This window comes from Misgurnus anguillicaudatus, chromosome 19 (genome assembly GCF_027580225.2).
Source record: "Misgurnus anguillicaudatus chromosome 19, ASM2758022v2, whole genome shotgun sequence".
Lineage (NCBI taxonomy): Eukaryota > Metazoa > Chordata > Actinopteri > Cypriniformes > Cobitidae > Misgurnus > Misgurnus anguillicaudatus.
Window position 1 is genome coordinate 35,920,043 of NC_073355.2, and position 15,694 is coordinate 35,935,736.

The following is a 15,694-nucleotide window of genomic DNA, read 5'->3' on the forward strand; positions in this document are numbered from 1 at the left end:
TAACCATTTAAAACAATCAATTTTCACATTTTTACTCTCAAACCATGGACTTACAATGCTGAGCCACAAGATGTCGCTCTTTACCTATCTAAAATCCACATGTTATTGTTTCAGGTCAATGTGTTTCCCTATTGTTTTATAGAATGAAGAATGTAAGACTTTATTAAATATCTCATTAACACTAAAACAGTTATTAAATTATTATATGTAATGTCATTATGACAAACTCAAACTATTAGCAATTGAAATTTCTTAAAAGTTTCTTAGAAAGTCCTTTTGTTACAGTTTTTCTCAGTCGCTTTGGTGCATTTCTCACATCACTATTACATTTGCACAACAGTTAGTTCAACCTCCACAACATTTAGTCATTTGTGCACATCATAGTAGCAGTTTCTCATTCTTTCGAACAATTTGCAAATGCTTTTGGACATGCATCAATTGCTTTTATACAATTCTCTGCTGTTTTATAAAATTATCATTTGCTTATGTCATGTCAGTCAAAATTAACTATACTTGTGAATGCTGAATAGTCATTCCATATAGAACTAGTCCTCATTTCATTGCTTGAGTCATTACATACAAAAATGTTGAACAAATTGTCAAAATCATTTTTTAAAATCTTTTTTCCCCTGAAAATGTCTCCTAAATTGAACAATTTCTGAATTTATGAGGCCAGACAGAGAGGAAAGTCTGGATGTGCACGAATGATTACAGTACTATGTGTGTTGTATTTTTAGTTCATATGTACTGCAATATTGTTTACAGTTGTGCACAGCCAAAGTGAGTTTATGTTTGTTGTAAATAAGGGTGTATTTTTTTCTTTTGCACAATGCTGTGAACAAATTAGAATCACAAAGAGCATATGCAGTAAAAATGTGAAACATACAGTATTCAGTGTCGTGTACTCAGTTACCTCACTAAATACAGTAATGTGTAACTTTACTGTATTTTTCAAATAGCTGTGCAAATAGTATATAGTGCTGTCTTCTTGAGCATTTGCAGGTAGTGTCACCAAGATTTGACTTTTTTTGCATTGAAAACATTTATAGAGTAAACTGTATAATGAAAACATGACAAAGCCATTTGACTATCTGGTTCATAAACAATGGTGTCAGGACTTTTCATTTTGATGACACTGACACTTTCATTGACATAAATACTTGTTTTTGAGGAATGAATTATCTATTTTGAGCAAGTGACACGCTTTTGCAGGTTATCAACTAGGTTTTGCAGTTTGTACTAATTGTTTTGAGAACTGCATTAACTGTTATGCAAATGTAAATACTGATGTGAGAGATGCACCAAACCGACTGAGAAAAACTGTAAAGCTTAAAGCAGCACTTTAAACTCTGATCTCCTTATCGTGGTATGTGCACTTACAGTAATTGTTTGACTGGTTTTAAAATTGTTTATTATCTCTTTAGGTAGAAACGATGACTAAATTAGGCTATAATGTGGTCAGGATACTTCCTGGGCCAGAAAAGCCACGGTGTTTGATGTGTTTGTTGCATTATGTATGAGCTAACCACTAAGACATCTTTACTTTATCAACCATTTCTTGGCCATTTGACAAAGAAAACTTGCTTTTAATTGCCACTGCTCAATTGTTGACATTTTCAAACCAAGTTTTTTTATTACTTTAGATTAGTCCTAGACTAAACATTGAACAATATTAGGATGTAAATGAAGTTGAGTCACTTAAAATCCTAACAGAACCTAAATATGTTTTTTCTGAATGAACTACAAGCATCCTTGACTTTCACTCCTGACAGTAAATGTCAATATCACATCAAGTCAGATCTCATGAGACATCTGGTTACCTCCATACTATGATTTAAATAGTTTTCAATGCATAAATACATTGTGTGTCACATAGGCCTATTGTAAGCAAGCAAATAAGTGTGTCTGCAAAAAAAAATATATAATGTGTTTTTCTACAGAGATAATAAACACCGTAGCCTTCCAAAAAAGTAAAAACTTATATTTATTATTTAATAAATGAATCGATACTTCATTCATACAGGATACTCCAGGTGCTGGTACAAAAGCCTTATATGCACACTATCTTCAATCATAATCCGATGCAGTCATGTTAAAAGTTGCTTTACAAGTCCTCTTGTACTTCATTACCACAAAATGTGTGGAGTGGTTTGCATAACAGTAAGTAACATGATACATAAATTACATCTAACTGTGTATTGTGGGGTTAAACTTCTTTTCCCAAGACTTACAATCATAATACAACTTGTTTTTGGAATGTGATGATTATTTTTTTAAGTCTTTTATTTTGTAACTAAAATACAATAAATAAATACAAATAAAATACAACTGCCTATCCAATTAAACATACATAAGACTGTGGTGTTTATGACTTATATTTGTTAAATTCTGATGATATTACATATTTAAACCAGACATAAGTAATTGTCCATCATGTTATGAAAATGCATCAAGCATTCAAAATTTAAAATAGATTTTTTTTAAACATTTTATTTTGTAAAGCAATTGTATAAAGCATTATATTGCATTTGTTTTCTTAAAAGTCAAAGATTACAAAGTACAGTTTAAAATCATACATACGTACATGATATAAAGATTAAGAACACGCAATACATTTTTCAAAGAGCACCAATAAGTTTTAAGATAAGGTTTTATGGTACAGTTGTCTTTAAGCGGCATAAGAAAAATACAGTCTCACAATAATTTTGGTGTGCTTGCCTTTGAAAACACTGTTATGGTATACGAGAACGGACTGGTCTATAAAAAGCTTTATCCTTTATCTGCATGTAAAATTTAAAAAGTTAAAAATAACTTTCCTTTGTACGGTTTAATGGGCTGCCATGGCAGAAGTAGTGGAATTATGGCAGAAGTAGTGGAATTCTGGCCTTGACCCCTAAAAACCTTTGATAGCAGCTAAAAAACTTCATCCAAGACACTGACACTTGCCAGTAATAAAAACTGTACCAGTAGTATGAATACATAGTGCAAAGTAAACAACTGTGTACCATTTAAGTGCATCATTTTCAGTATACAGTACCTGGATGTCACATTATGTTTACCAAAACTGAATGTATAAAACAATGTATACAGTAACTGACTCCTCATGAATGTCAGCTGTCACTTTAAATTGTCATAGGTTTCTTTTCCAAAAGTGTAGACTTGCTTGCTGATGTGCTTCAAAAAGGATTTCAAATCAAACAATTCTCATCTGGTCATCTTTTTGGAGAACAGGTTGAGATGTAATGAGCTGAGAACACACATTAATATGCAGTAATACTCATGTGCAATGTTAAACTGTATTAATATTTGAAATAATAATAATATACCACTTAATATTATACTTAATAAACTTAAGAACATGTACATCTAAATACACTTATAAATAAAAAACTTACTGTCAGAATTAATGTATCTCAGTTAAATTGATGTAGCCATTATCTTCTTCATAATCATCAAACCATGGACGGACAGAGCTCTGGTCAGGGTACAGCGGTGATGATTCTTCATCTGAAAGTTTTATTTCTAATAAAACATTTATATTTAGAAATTATTTCAGGCACAGTATTTTTCATTGCATTTTTTTAAAACAGTAATTCTCACTTCATAATAACTTTTAGTAATAACATTTACCAGCTTCTGTATTTGTAAAGTGTTATGTACTGAAAAAAAAAACATAAATATAAGTTTGAATTGTTCGAGTCAGTGGCGAAAGCGATATTGCGTCAACGGCAATGGAGCTTTAAACCGGCACAATAATACTCTTTTTGTGACATAAAATGTAATCTTAAAAGCTTTTAAAGCGTTTAGTCAAGAATATAGATGAATAAATTCCAGATATGTGGTCAGTTAGTAAAGATAGCGCCTATATATTCAAATTTTCTCTGAATATTTTGTAAATATGTGAGTTCCAGGCAGGGGCGTCGGACTGCCAGTACTGATTACCAGGGCCCCAAAGGAAGAGAGGGCCCTTGAAAAGTCTGGAATATTTTGGAATATTTGGCAGTTTTTTGCCAAATCAATTTATTTCTCTTTATTCATATGAAGTCTGTTATTTGATATTATCGTTTTAACAAAGTTAAGTTTCATGACTTAAATCAAATGACTTAAATCACTATTTTCTAAACACTTTAAATCACTGCCTTTGTACTTTAACTGGATTTTTTCTTGTGTTTATTTCATGTTGTACAAACGTTTTGTATTATTAAAATAAAAAGTTGTGATTCATATCAAAGTTCATTATAGTAATAAATACATTAAAGCTCCTCAGCGTATGCACGTGTTGCCTAAACCACATATTCATATTTTCAGAATAAAAACGAAAACAAACAGGGTTTTTCATTTTATATATTTTGTTTTATTGTAATACATCAAAATAAAAAAAGCCATGGCTGCACGACTGAACGACGACCTCAACTGATGTTATTTGCAATATTACCGGACTCTAATTCTCAGGAGTTCATTCTTCTGAGTCTGAACTTGCAAGTCCGAACTAGGACGCAAGTCCGAACTTGGTATTCTTATATTGAGAAACGGCCTGGTTCTCTTGCTAAAAAAATCCATTCATTTATCTCATAGACTTTTGGATTATTGAAAAAAAATCTCTGTGTTTAACAAAGGTTTATGATGCTTACACGTTTTGTCCAAAAAGTTAGTCTTCACAGATTAACACAATTTTTATGAATTTTAAAGTCAAACTTTGGCTTTTTTCTTTCTAGTAAACACATTTACGCTTCAAATTTCAATATTTTTTAATTCTCAAATGGTTAAAAATTCATGACATTTGGATTCATTAATTTCTTTGTTCTTAAACAACAACATATGTTTGGAAAGAATCATGAATATTAATAAATGTTGCATACCAGAGTAATCGGGCACAAGGCGGTACAGGACCCTCCACATCCTCCTCAGGAAACTCCACAGACGGTCAAGTGTAGTACTATCTGTGACAAGTTGACAACATGACTTCAGTAGCCTACACTAGAGTACATCTTCTTTATGTAACATTGTGGTACTTTGGTGTTCTTTAGTAACATTACGGTTGCTGAACCTTTCGGATCATCAAACTAACTTAAAATCCAACCTCACTTCTACAGCATCATCACCACAACGACTCCATTAAGTACAAGGCTAAAGCTCGCCATCATTAACAAACTAGCTCGGTGTCATAAGTGCGATCAACTTTGCGTCACTAGTTAAACTTAGTAAACGTAAATAAACTTGATGAAATGAAAGTAACATTGCAGCAGTGAAATCTTATTAATAACCTCGGAAATCACCACCAGTCAGCGTACAAACATGAGAACTACATTACTACATATACTACACACCACATCTCAACATTATTGCATTAAATATAACTCACCTCTGCGGTTGGTCTGCATATCTGTCATTATTTTTTTTTTGTTTTACAATCGGTATATTTAGTAAGACTATGAACAGGACAGGAGACAAATGCAGCAGCTCTCTTGAGTACGTGCGCGCCAGACAAATTGTTCCATGAATTTCCAACAAGTATCGGTAGATGGCAGCAGATTATTGAACCCCATTGATTATGAACATGGACCCATTCAAAAATAAATAATAATAAGTGAGCTTTATTGTCATTCCGCTCTAGAGACATATAAACAAATAAACGAAATATCGAGCCTCACATACACATTTAACATAATAGAAACCTAATTTACATCTTATTAAGTGAACAACTAATCTAACTGTATAAATACGTTGCTTTTAACAAATGCGATTTAAACGTTTTTGTGAACGTGTCTCTTGCAGAGATCGTATAGGGATTTCTGTGATTTGCCATCATGTGCAATTGTGAGTTTTTAAGAGTAGCCTATATAGCTCGTGAGGCTCATTTAAACATGTACCCTTCTCATAATTCGTTTGTATTTCTATTATGACCCTAATAAGCTGTTACTGAATAACAAACGATTTTTCAATGCCAAGTTCAAATTCAATACGGTTTATATTTACAATTAAACGAAATATAAACACCTTGCTTATTGTAGAACTCATGACACAGAACCTCAACATTCAGTAGGGGAGAGTGGGGTAAAGTGAGACATTTTTTACATTTGCTCCCCTCTAAGCGAGCTAAAATGATATATCAGTCAAATTTACACATTTCCCATTTATTCAGGATGTTTCCTAGCTATGGAAATTACCAGAATGTATTCAGGACGAAGAGCAGTGAAAATATGATTGTTTTAAAAAAAGTGGTCTTGTGTCTCACTTTACCCCAGCTTAGGGGTAAACTGAGACAGACCAGAAAAATCAAGGGGGTAAAGTGAACCAGCTCGGGGTAAACTGATCCACTTACTTTTTACACTCTGAAACTACCATAACAGCACATATTGTAACAGATAAAATCCTGACGGCTAGCTTGACAACCACACATTCCAGAACTAATGTTTGACGAGTAACAGAACAGGATTGGTCAATTAAGAACATTATTTTTCTAAACACTTGAAAGTACAGTAACTCTGAACCAAAATCAAATACAACATAACATAATTCAAAAGTTATATTTTTTGGCCAGTTTTTGCCTTTATTTAACAGTGAGTTTTGGAGAGGACAGGAAAGTACAGGGAGGAGAGAAGGGTATTGGATCGGCAAATGACCACGAGCCGGGAATCGAACTCCCAGAAAGTGTGAAAGCACCACATGTCGGAGCGCTGCTGTAGACCATTGGCTCCGACAATTGAATTTTGTTTTATTAACATTCAAATGACATATAGAACCAGTTAGATTAGAATGCAGTCTGGGGGTCAGAACAAAGGACCCTTAGATCCAGCTATTGTCTGCGGGTCAGCGCAAAAGACAATCAGAACCATCTATCAATATTTCTATCCCTTGCAGCTGCTTACTGTGGGTTCACACCAGACGTGAGTTCAACGATTTGTGCAAGTAGATTACATTCAAAGTTAATGCAAAGACACGATCGGACGCGTCCTCGCCTGGGGCGATGCGAATGAAGCCATAGATATGTATAAAGGCTATATGGCTCAAGGCGGAGTCCCTAACGGCATCACCTGGCGGCCATCTTAGGACAGGGCGCTCGCTCACTCGTAGCATTGAGTTTAATGGTGCAGGTACTTTTAAATGACCATAACTTGCTCAATTTTCTACCGATTTTCAAACGGTTTGGGTTTTTACAAACGTTATTAACGTGGCTATAATTCTGGATGCTTTAACATGTTTCATGAATTTATTTTTTATTTTTAGTATAGGTATGCAGTGTCATAGGTACATCTTTGACGTTTATAACAAACCAAACCGTTTGAAAATCGGTAAAAAATTAAGCAAGTTATGGTCATTTAAAAGTACCTGCATCATTAAAACTCAATGCTACGAGTGAGCGAGCGCCCCGTCCCAAGATGGCCGCCAAAATGCGGACGTTGCACTCAATTGGCCAGCAGCGCGGACGAGCCATCTAGCCTTTATATCTATGAATGAAGCCATACGAGCGGAGCATTTGCCGCGAAAACACGCACTATTCACCTCAAACATGTCTTCACCCAAGTTGAAAATATTTATTTCGAGCGAAAAATTTGCATGACACAATGTTAAATCCCGTGAGTAATCTAGAGTGAATAATGCTACGTACACACCAAATGCGGGGCATCGCGTTACTTGATCTAGATTACTCGCAGGATTTAACATTGTGTAATGGAATTTTTCGCTCAAGTTGAATGTTTTCGAGTTGGGCGGGGACGTGTTTGCGGCGGGTGGCGCGTGTTTTCGTGGCGGGCGCGCCGCCCATGTCGCGTCATTCGCGTCGCCACATGCGGGGACGTGTCTGGTTGCGTCTTTGCATTGACTTTGTGTGTGGTCTGCTTGCGCAAATTGTTGAACTTGTGTCTGGTGTGAACCCACAGTACCATGATGCCTCGCGTTTGGTGTGTATACATAGCATTAGAGACTTCTTTCCTTCCTTCACCTAAGCAGCTGCACTCTCCATCTTCTCAAGGGGTGTTTTCCGTTTTTCCCCAGGCTGTCTTCCTAGTGTATTGACTAGGCATAATGTTTTTTCTGCAATGTTTAGAACATTAAAAATAAAACATATGTAATGTAATATTACATTAAAATATGTTTTAGACTAAACTGAACTTGTGCCTCATGTCTCACTTTACCCCACAGCATTTGTCTCACTTTACCCCACCACCACATTTTGGAAAAAAACTCTCTCTCTTGGAAATTCAGGCTAATCTTCAGCTAGCATCAACACAAGGTTTTATATGTTGGTAGTTCATAAACATGTGTGATATAAGTTTTTCTACCTGAATCAATTTGCTTTGGCACAACAGCTGATTAAGTTGACAGCAAGAAAATTTACTTTTACAAGCAAAAATATATTTTTGTGAAAAAAACATGTTAACCACAGCAGCATGAGGTCCTGTCCTTCATGGCCAAGGGTAAATTTGAGGGGCTTAAAAACATAATGGTCATAGGACCACAAATGTGTTCCGTTGCCTAGATACAGGGGGTGTCTCACTTTACCCGATGTCTCACTTTACCCCACTCTCCCCTATGATGTTTTTAATTTTTATCATATTTTATATCAAAGCAATGACTGTCAGCTGTTATGTTACCCCATAAAAAGTGTTCCTCTCTCAAGTCCATTAAATCAATAAGATACTCACTTTTTTCTCTTTTTGAGTTAAAATATCCCCAGAAACAATATGATTAAACCCCTTTGGTCGGCTTATCCGCTGCTTCGGTGTTTTTACAAATTGATCCATTACGCTGCTTAAATATAAGTATAAAATCCGCTTTTTAATATGTTCACAGTCAGACGGCTGTGACGTCGTTTTTGCACGTTTCCCGCGCATTTACGTTTTTTTAACAACGATTGCGCCACCAGAGGGAGCCTCACAGTATCCGCATGTGGATTTTAAATTTCAGCATTAAATTATTCAGGACTACACGCACAAACAAGCAGGGTTTTCTGACAATGGGAAGTGGTTCTCAAACCTGGGGCCATGGTTCCCTAGGGGGGCCCTGAAATGGAACCGGGGGTCCAGATTAATGACATTTTAACAAATTAAATTCATTTATCATAAATTCATAAATAATCATAAATAATAAGGCTACTAAAATAAGGTTACTATCCAACAACACTACATTGTATCATTTAATATGCTTTGTTTATTCAAATGTACTTTTGGAATGTCATACATTTTCTTTGAATTGCCCCAAAGGGATGGACCGTACACAGGGGGCTGCACGCCGAAAAAGTTTAAGAACCACTGGGTTAAGTGATCCATAAAATAAACGCTTGGATTTGTATGTCACCTAACCATTCTGACAAAAAATCGTCACTTTTTATTCTCCAACGATGGACGTACAAATTTGCTTCATATAATGTTTTAGGAGCTAAATACCATAAAATTTGTGTCAAAGTGTTTCTTGAAGTTTTATATAGAATAAAATGTTATTGTTTATTATTACACACTTAAACTATTTGATATTCCTTAAAAACTTCAAAGGCTCAAAGCAGCACAATAAACTCTGATCTCCTTATCCTGTATCCTTATGCTCCTGTTGGATGTGCATTCACTGTAGCCTAATTGACTTGATTGGTTTTTAAAAAATATTATCTCTAGAGGTAGATATGATGACTAAATTAGGCTATAATGTGGTCAGAAAATTCCCCTGGCCAAAAAAAACCACAGGGTTTGATGTGTTTGTTGCATACAGGTACTGTATGAGCTAGCCACTAAGACATATGCATCTTTATCAACCATTACAAGGCCACTACACAAAGAAAACTTGCCTGCTTAGTTGCTGGTCTTTTGATGCAAGTTTTTTAAGAACTTGAACAGTAGGATGTAAATGAAGTTGAGTCACTCAAAATCCCCAACAGAACCCAAAGGTTTTTTTCTGAATAAACTGCAAGCATCCTCTTGACTTCCACTGCTGACAGTAAATGCCAATATCATACCAGGTCAGATCTCATGAGACATTTTGTTAAATTAGCTACACGCACGTTGTGTAAATAAATAACATTGCACTTGGTTGATTATAAAGCAGTAATATTGCAGATATTTGTCAATAGAAATGTGATAATACTGTCCTATTTGTGCTATAATGCTATTGTCCATACAAAAGATAAGTGAGATTTTGATGTATTATTTTTAATTGTCCAGGGTTGAGGGGCGTTGTGAGATGGGAAACATCTTTACATTTAGCTGACGCTTTTATCCAAAGCGACTTACAATTGCTGTATATGTCAGAGGTCGCACGCCTCTGGAGCAACTAGGGTCTTGCTCAGGGACACAATGGTTTGAACCGGGTCTCTCACACTAAAGGCGAGTGTCTTATCCACTGTGCCATCACCACCCCACCATCTTTCCCTCTTTTTGTCATATGCTACTAACCTGACAGTAGCTGGAATGAAGCTGCGGTGCAGACAAGCCTTGTGTGATAATGCTTATGAGGCCTGAAGCGTCTCATCATTGTTCATCTATTTGAAAAGACAATGAGCTGGGTGGTGTTTGTCCGTGAGGATAGTTTTGCCTTCCTCCGAAAGCGGTCGTGTGTGTGTCAATGGTGAAAATCAGTGACTCTCTCAAGTTTTTATGACACATTGCAGGGACTTCCTCTCAGCCAATGTGGTGTTGTCATACCACATTGTAATGCCACTGGTAAGGATGCTCTCACTGATCTTAAGCTGCCTAATGAAGTGCAGGCTCTGCTGAGTTTTTTTCAATGTTGTTACTGTGTGAGGGTTATTACTCCCAGGTCTGCCATCTTGATGATAAGCTTCATAGCCAGACCATATTAAAGGTGGAGTTGTAATCACAGAACATTAACCTTGAATACGCCTTATTCAACCTGCCTCCATGTTGATTCCAAAATGAGGCTGTGAGGGATAGACGTCCAGATCGTGCTCTTTAAAGGGACACTTCACCCATTTGCATTAAGCTTTGTATCCTTAGAACCCCAGTCATGTTTTTGAATGGTCGTGCATCATTTCCTCAGTTTCCGCTGCGACAGGAGAAATACAGATTTCAGTTTTGCACTTCCTTCTTTCAATGATGTAAAAATCATCATTTTGCATCATTGAAAGAAGGAAGTCCAATATCTTTGTTGAGGGTGTGAGACTACAAACACCCCTTTTCTTGGTCAAATAGGCACCAAATTCGAAATGTATGTTACATTTTTACTACAAATATGACGCACTTTCAATAAAGATTAATGTTTCTACAGGTGAAATGCTCCTTTAAACCTATTGTCATTTAGCCATCAAAACACAGAAAATACATCATTTTACAAATTTCTACAGGACAAAGAACCTCAGAAATCATGTATTGATAAAATAAGAAGGGGCATATGACCTCATTTGAGATGAGTATAGCGCATTGTGTCTACATAATATCTGTTTTGGATATTATTTCTAATTTCTAATGTTGTAAGCATGTTTACTTTAAAACAAAAAACACCAATATAGTGCAACAATTAAATATTTTATGACAACAACTAAGTATATAAAACATGAGCGTATGTCCCATGTATTTTCTCAGTTATGTTTTTTTTTCAAGACATAAACATTAACTTAACGTCCCTGCTGAAAAAAACAATAAAACCATTACAGAAAATTCTAATGGTTTCCATTAAAATACCAATAGGAACCAGTAATCTGAATCTCTGTCCTGGTGGCAAAGTTCAAAAAGGTGGTGTCCAGGGTAAGTGCAATCTGTTATGATTTTACCTGCCCTCTTCCACACTCTAGAAGTCATGGAGGGTGGGCAGGGCGCAACAATAATCTTCTCCACTGTCTGGTGGCCTAACCAAACCAGAAAGTAGTAGAAGTACATAAAACAGACAGCTGAGTAATACTGAACCAGCAGCTTCTGTGGCATATTAAACTTCCTGGCGAAGGAAGTTCAACTTCTTCTGGGGTTTTGTGAGTTTCCCCAGTCTCACTAGCTGCTGCGGTTTGTCAGAAAGCTTGTGATACACTGACAGATTGAGGATGGCATAAAGAGCTGGGTCAGTTTGGCTGAAAGAAGATCAGGCATTTAAGGCAGAACAGAAGAGGGTCTACTGTGTCTTAATCCATGTAGTGTCTGTGTTGAAGGATCAGCTTCTCCAGACACTTCATGGCAACGAGTGCCACAGGTCGGAAATTGCTCATTAGGGCCCGAGCACCGAGGAGCAGGCCAGAATGGCCTGCACCGAAAGGTGCGAAGCCCTATTGTTTTTGCTCGGATTTATTCTTTTTTTTGTTTTTTTTTTTTTTTTTTTTTTAATTATTAGGGCCCGAGCACCGAGGAGCAGGCCAGAATGGCCTGCACCGAAAGGTGCGAAGCCCTATTGTTTTTGCTCGAATTTATTATTTTTTTTTTTATTAGGGCCCGAGCACCGAGGAGCAGGCCAGAATGGCCTGCACCGAAAGGTGCGAAGCCCTATTGTTTTTGCTCGGATTATTAGGGCCCGAGCACCGAGGAGCAGGCCAGAATGGCCTGCACCGAAAGGTGCGAAGCCCTATTGTTTTTGCTCGAATTTATTATTTTTAGGGCCCGAGCACCGAGGAGCAGGCCAGAATGGCCTGCACCGAAAGGTGCGAAGCCCTATTGTTTTTGCTCGAATTTATTATTTTTTTTTTTTTTTTTTTTTTCAACACTTGTGCTAATTTGGGAGCCTTAACATACTCGAAAAGTCTTGAAATTTGGCACACACGTCAGAGTCGCGTGCCACTAGGCTCATGCAAAGGCTGGAATATGGGCGTGGCAGGGGAGCTCTGTAGCGCCCCCTGTAATTCAAAAACAAACATTGGGGCACAGATCGGGCAAAAATGTACGCACATGTACGAGAGTTGGTACACATATAGATCTCATCGACCCGAACAACTTTCGCCCTCTAACATTTAAGCTCCGCCCAACAGGAAGTCGGCTATTTCGGATTGTTTAAAAAATGCATGCGGTGAACTTTTGAATACTCCTTCTAGGGGATTCATGGGATTGACACCAAATGTGGTGATCATGATGTCGAGACATTGTACTTGCTAAATTGCGAAGGGATTTTTGATATCTCGAACGGTTCTGCCATGGCGAAGCGACAAAGTCATGGCGAAATCAGAGAAACAGGAAGTGTCTAATATCTAAGGCAAAAAATGTCTTATTGTGATGACACGCGGGGTGTTTGTTCGTCTGAAGATTCCGATCGCATCAATGTGCCTATTGTGAGTCTCGGGTATAGCGCCACCACCAGGCGCCAGGAAGTGTGTCAGTCACAAAGGTGGATTTTTTTGACAGTTCCATCCGATGTTCTTTTAAATACTCCTTCTAGGATATTCATTCGATTGACACCAAAAGTGGTCAACATGATGCTGAGACATTGTAGATGATAAATTGCGAAGGGATTTTTGATATCTCGAATGCTGTTCCCATGGCAACGTGTCAAACTTTACTTTCATTTTAAAGGCATATTGAAGCCTTTCAGTTCCATGCAGTGAACTTTTAAATACTCCTTCTAGAATATTCATTCGATTGACACCAGAAGTGGTCAACATGATGCTGAGACATTGGAGATGCTAAATTGCGAAGGAATTTTTGACATCTCGAACGCTGTTCCCATGGCAACGCGTCAAACTTTACTTTTATTTAAGACTTTTTTAAGGCTCTTGGCGTGTTTGGATTAACTTTAAATTTGGCACACACATCAGAGTTGTTGGCAGTTAAGTGTTGACAAAAAGGTCAGATAAAGGCGTGTCTATTTAGTGGCTGACTAGCCCCCCAACCCCCGTTTGTCTAAAATGTGGGGTTTTTTTTACCTACAGTCCCCAAATGGGTCAGTAACAACATTAAATAGCCCACTGATATTTACCCACTTGAGGCCCTTGCCCACCGTGCATCGTTTTCTCGGACGCACCGTGTAGCGGAAAAATAACGTGCGAGGGCCCGCCATCGCTGCTTGCAGCTATATTTTTTTTTTTTTTTATTTTTTTTAACACTTTTGGGCATTTTGGGTGCCTTAACATACTCGAAAACTCTTGAAATTTGGCACAGACGTCAGAGTCGTCCGTCATTGCAGAAAACCAAAGGCTGGACAACGGGCGTGGCACAGGGGCTCTGTAGCGCCCCCTGTAATGCAGAAGAAACCATTGATGCACAGATCGGGCAAAAATGTACGCACATGTACGAGAATTGGTACGCTTATAGATCTAATCAACCCGAACAACTTTCGCCCTCTAACATTTAAGCTCCGCCCAACAGGAAGTCGGCTATTTTGCATTGTTTAAAAAATGCATGTGGTGAACTTTTAAATACTCCTCCTAGGGGATTCATGCAAATGACACCAAACGTGGTGATCATGATGTCGAGATATTGTTCTTGCTAAATTGCGAAGGGATTTTTGATATCTCGAACGGTTCTGCCATGGCGAGGCGACAAAGTTGTGGCGAAATCAGAGAAACAGGAAGTGTCTAATATCTAAGGCAAAAAAATTCGTATTGTTATGCCAAGCGGGGCGTTTGTTCGTCTGAAGATTCCGATCGCATCGATGTGCCTATTGTGAGTCTCGGGTATAGCGCCACCACCAGGCGCCAGGAAGTGTGTCAGTCACGAAGCTGGATTTTTTTGACAGTTGCATGTGATGAACTTTTAAATACTCCTCCTAGGATTTTCATGCGATTGACACCAAAAGTGGTCAACATGATGCTGAGACATTGTAGATGATAAATTGCGAAGGGATTTTTGATATCTCGAACGCTGTTTCCATGGCAACACGTCAAAATTTACTTTCATTTTCAGGAATATTTAAGCCTTACAGTTGCATGCAGTGAACTTTTAAATACTCCTTCTAGAATATTCATGCGATTGACTCCAGAAGTGGTCAACATGATGCTGAGACATTGTAGATGATAAATTGCGAAGGGATTTTTGATATCTCGAACGCTGTTCCCATGGCAATGCTGCAAACTTTACTTTTATTTCAGGCATATTTAGGGCTCTTGGCGTGCTTAGATTAACTTTAAATTTGGCACACACATCAGAGTTGTCGGCTGTTAAGTGTGCACAAAAAGGTCAGATAAAGGCGTGTCTTATGAGTGGCTCACTAGTGCCCCCGTTTGTCTAAAATGTGGGGTTTCTTTTACCTACAGTCCCCAAATGGCTCAGTAACAACATTAAATAGCCCACTGATATTTACCCACTTGATGCCCTTGCCCACCGTGCATCGTTTTCTCGGACGCACCGTGTAGCGGTAAAAAAACGTGCGAGGGCCCGCCATTGCTGCTTGCAGCTATATTTTTAGGGCCCGAGCACCGAGGAGCAGGCCAGAATGGCCTGCACCGAAAGGTGCGAAGCCCTATTGTTTTTGCTCGAATTTATTATTAGGGCCCGAGCACCGAGGAGCAGGCCAGAATGGCCTGCACCGAAAGGTGCGAAGCCCTATTGTTTTTCTTAGGATTTATTATTTTTTTTTTTTTTTTTATTATTATTTTTATTTTTTTTAACACTTTTGGGCATTTTGGGTGCCTTAACATACTCGAAAACTCTTGAAATTTGGCACGGACGTCAAAGTCGTCCGTCATTGCGAACGGGCAAAGGCTGGAACATGGGCGTGGCACAGGGGCTCTGTAGCGCCCCCTGTAATGCAGAAAAAAACATTGGTGCACAGATCGGGCAAACATGTACGCACATGTACGAGAGTTGGTACGCATATAGATCTCATCGACCCGAACAAC

General features: G+C 37.8%; 1 long non-coding RNA gene across 1 annotated transcript; it reads right to left on the reverse strand.

Annotated features, from left to right (window-relative positions):
* Positions 1-3,061: 3,061 nt before the first annotated feature.
* On the reverse strand, positions 3,062-4,953 carry LOC129436501 (uncharacterized). Its single transcript, XR_012358989.1, has 3 exons — positions 4,860-4,953; positions 3,396-3,522; positions 3,062-3,247 (listed from the first exon to the last, which is right to left on the reverse strand). It is a non-coding gene; the product is annotated as an uncharacterized lncRNA (long non-coding RNA).
* Positions 4,954-15,694: the final 10,741 nt, after the last annotated feature.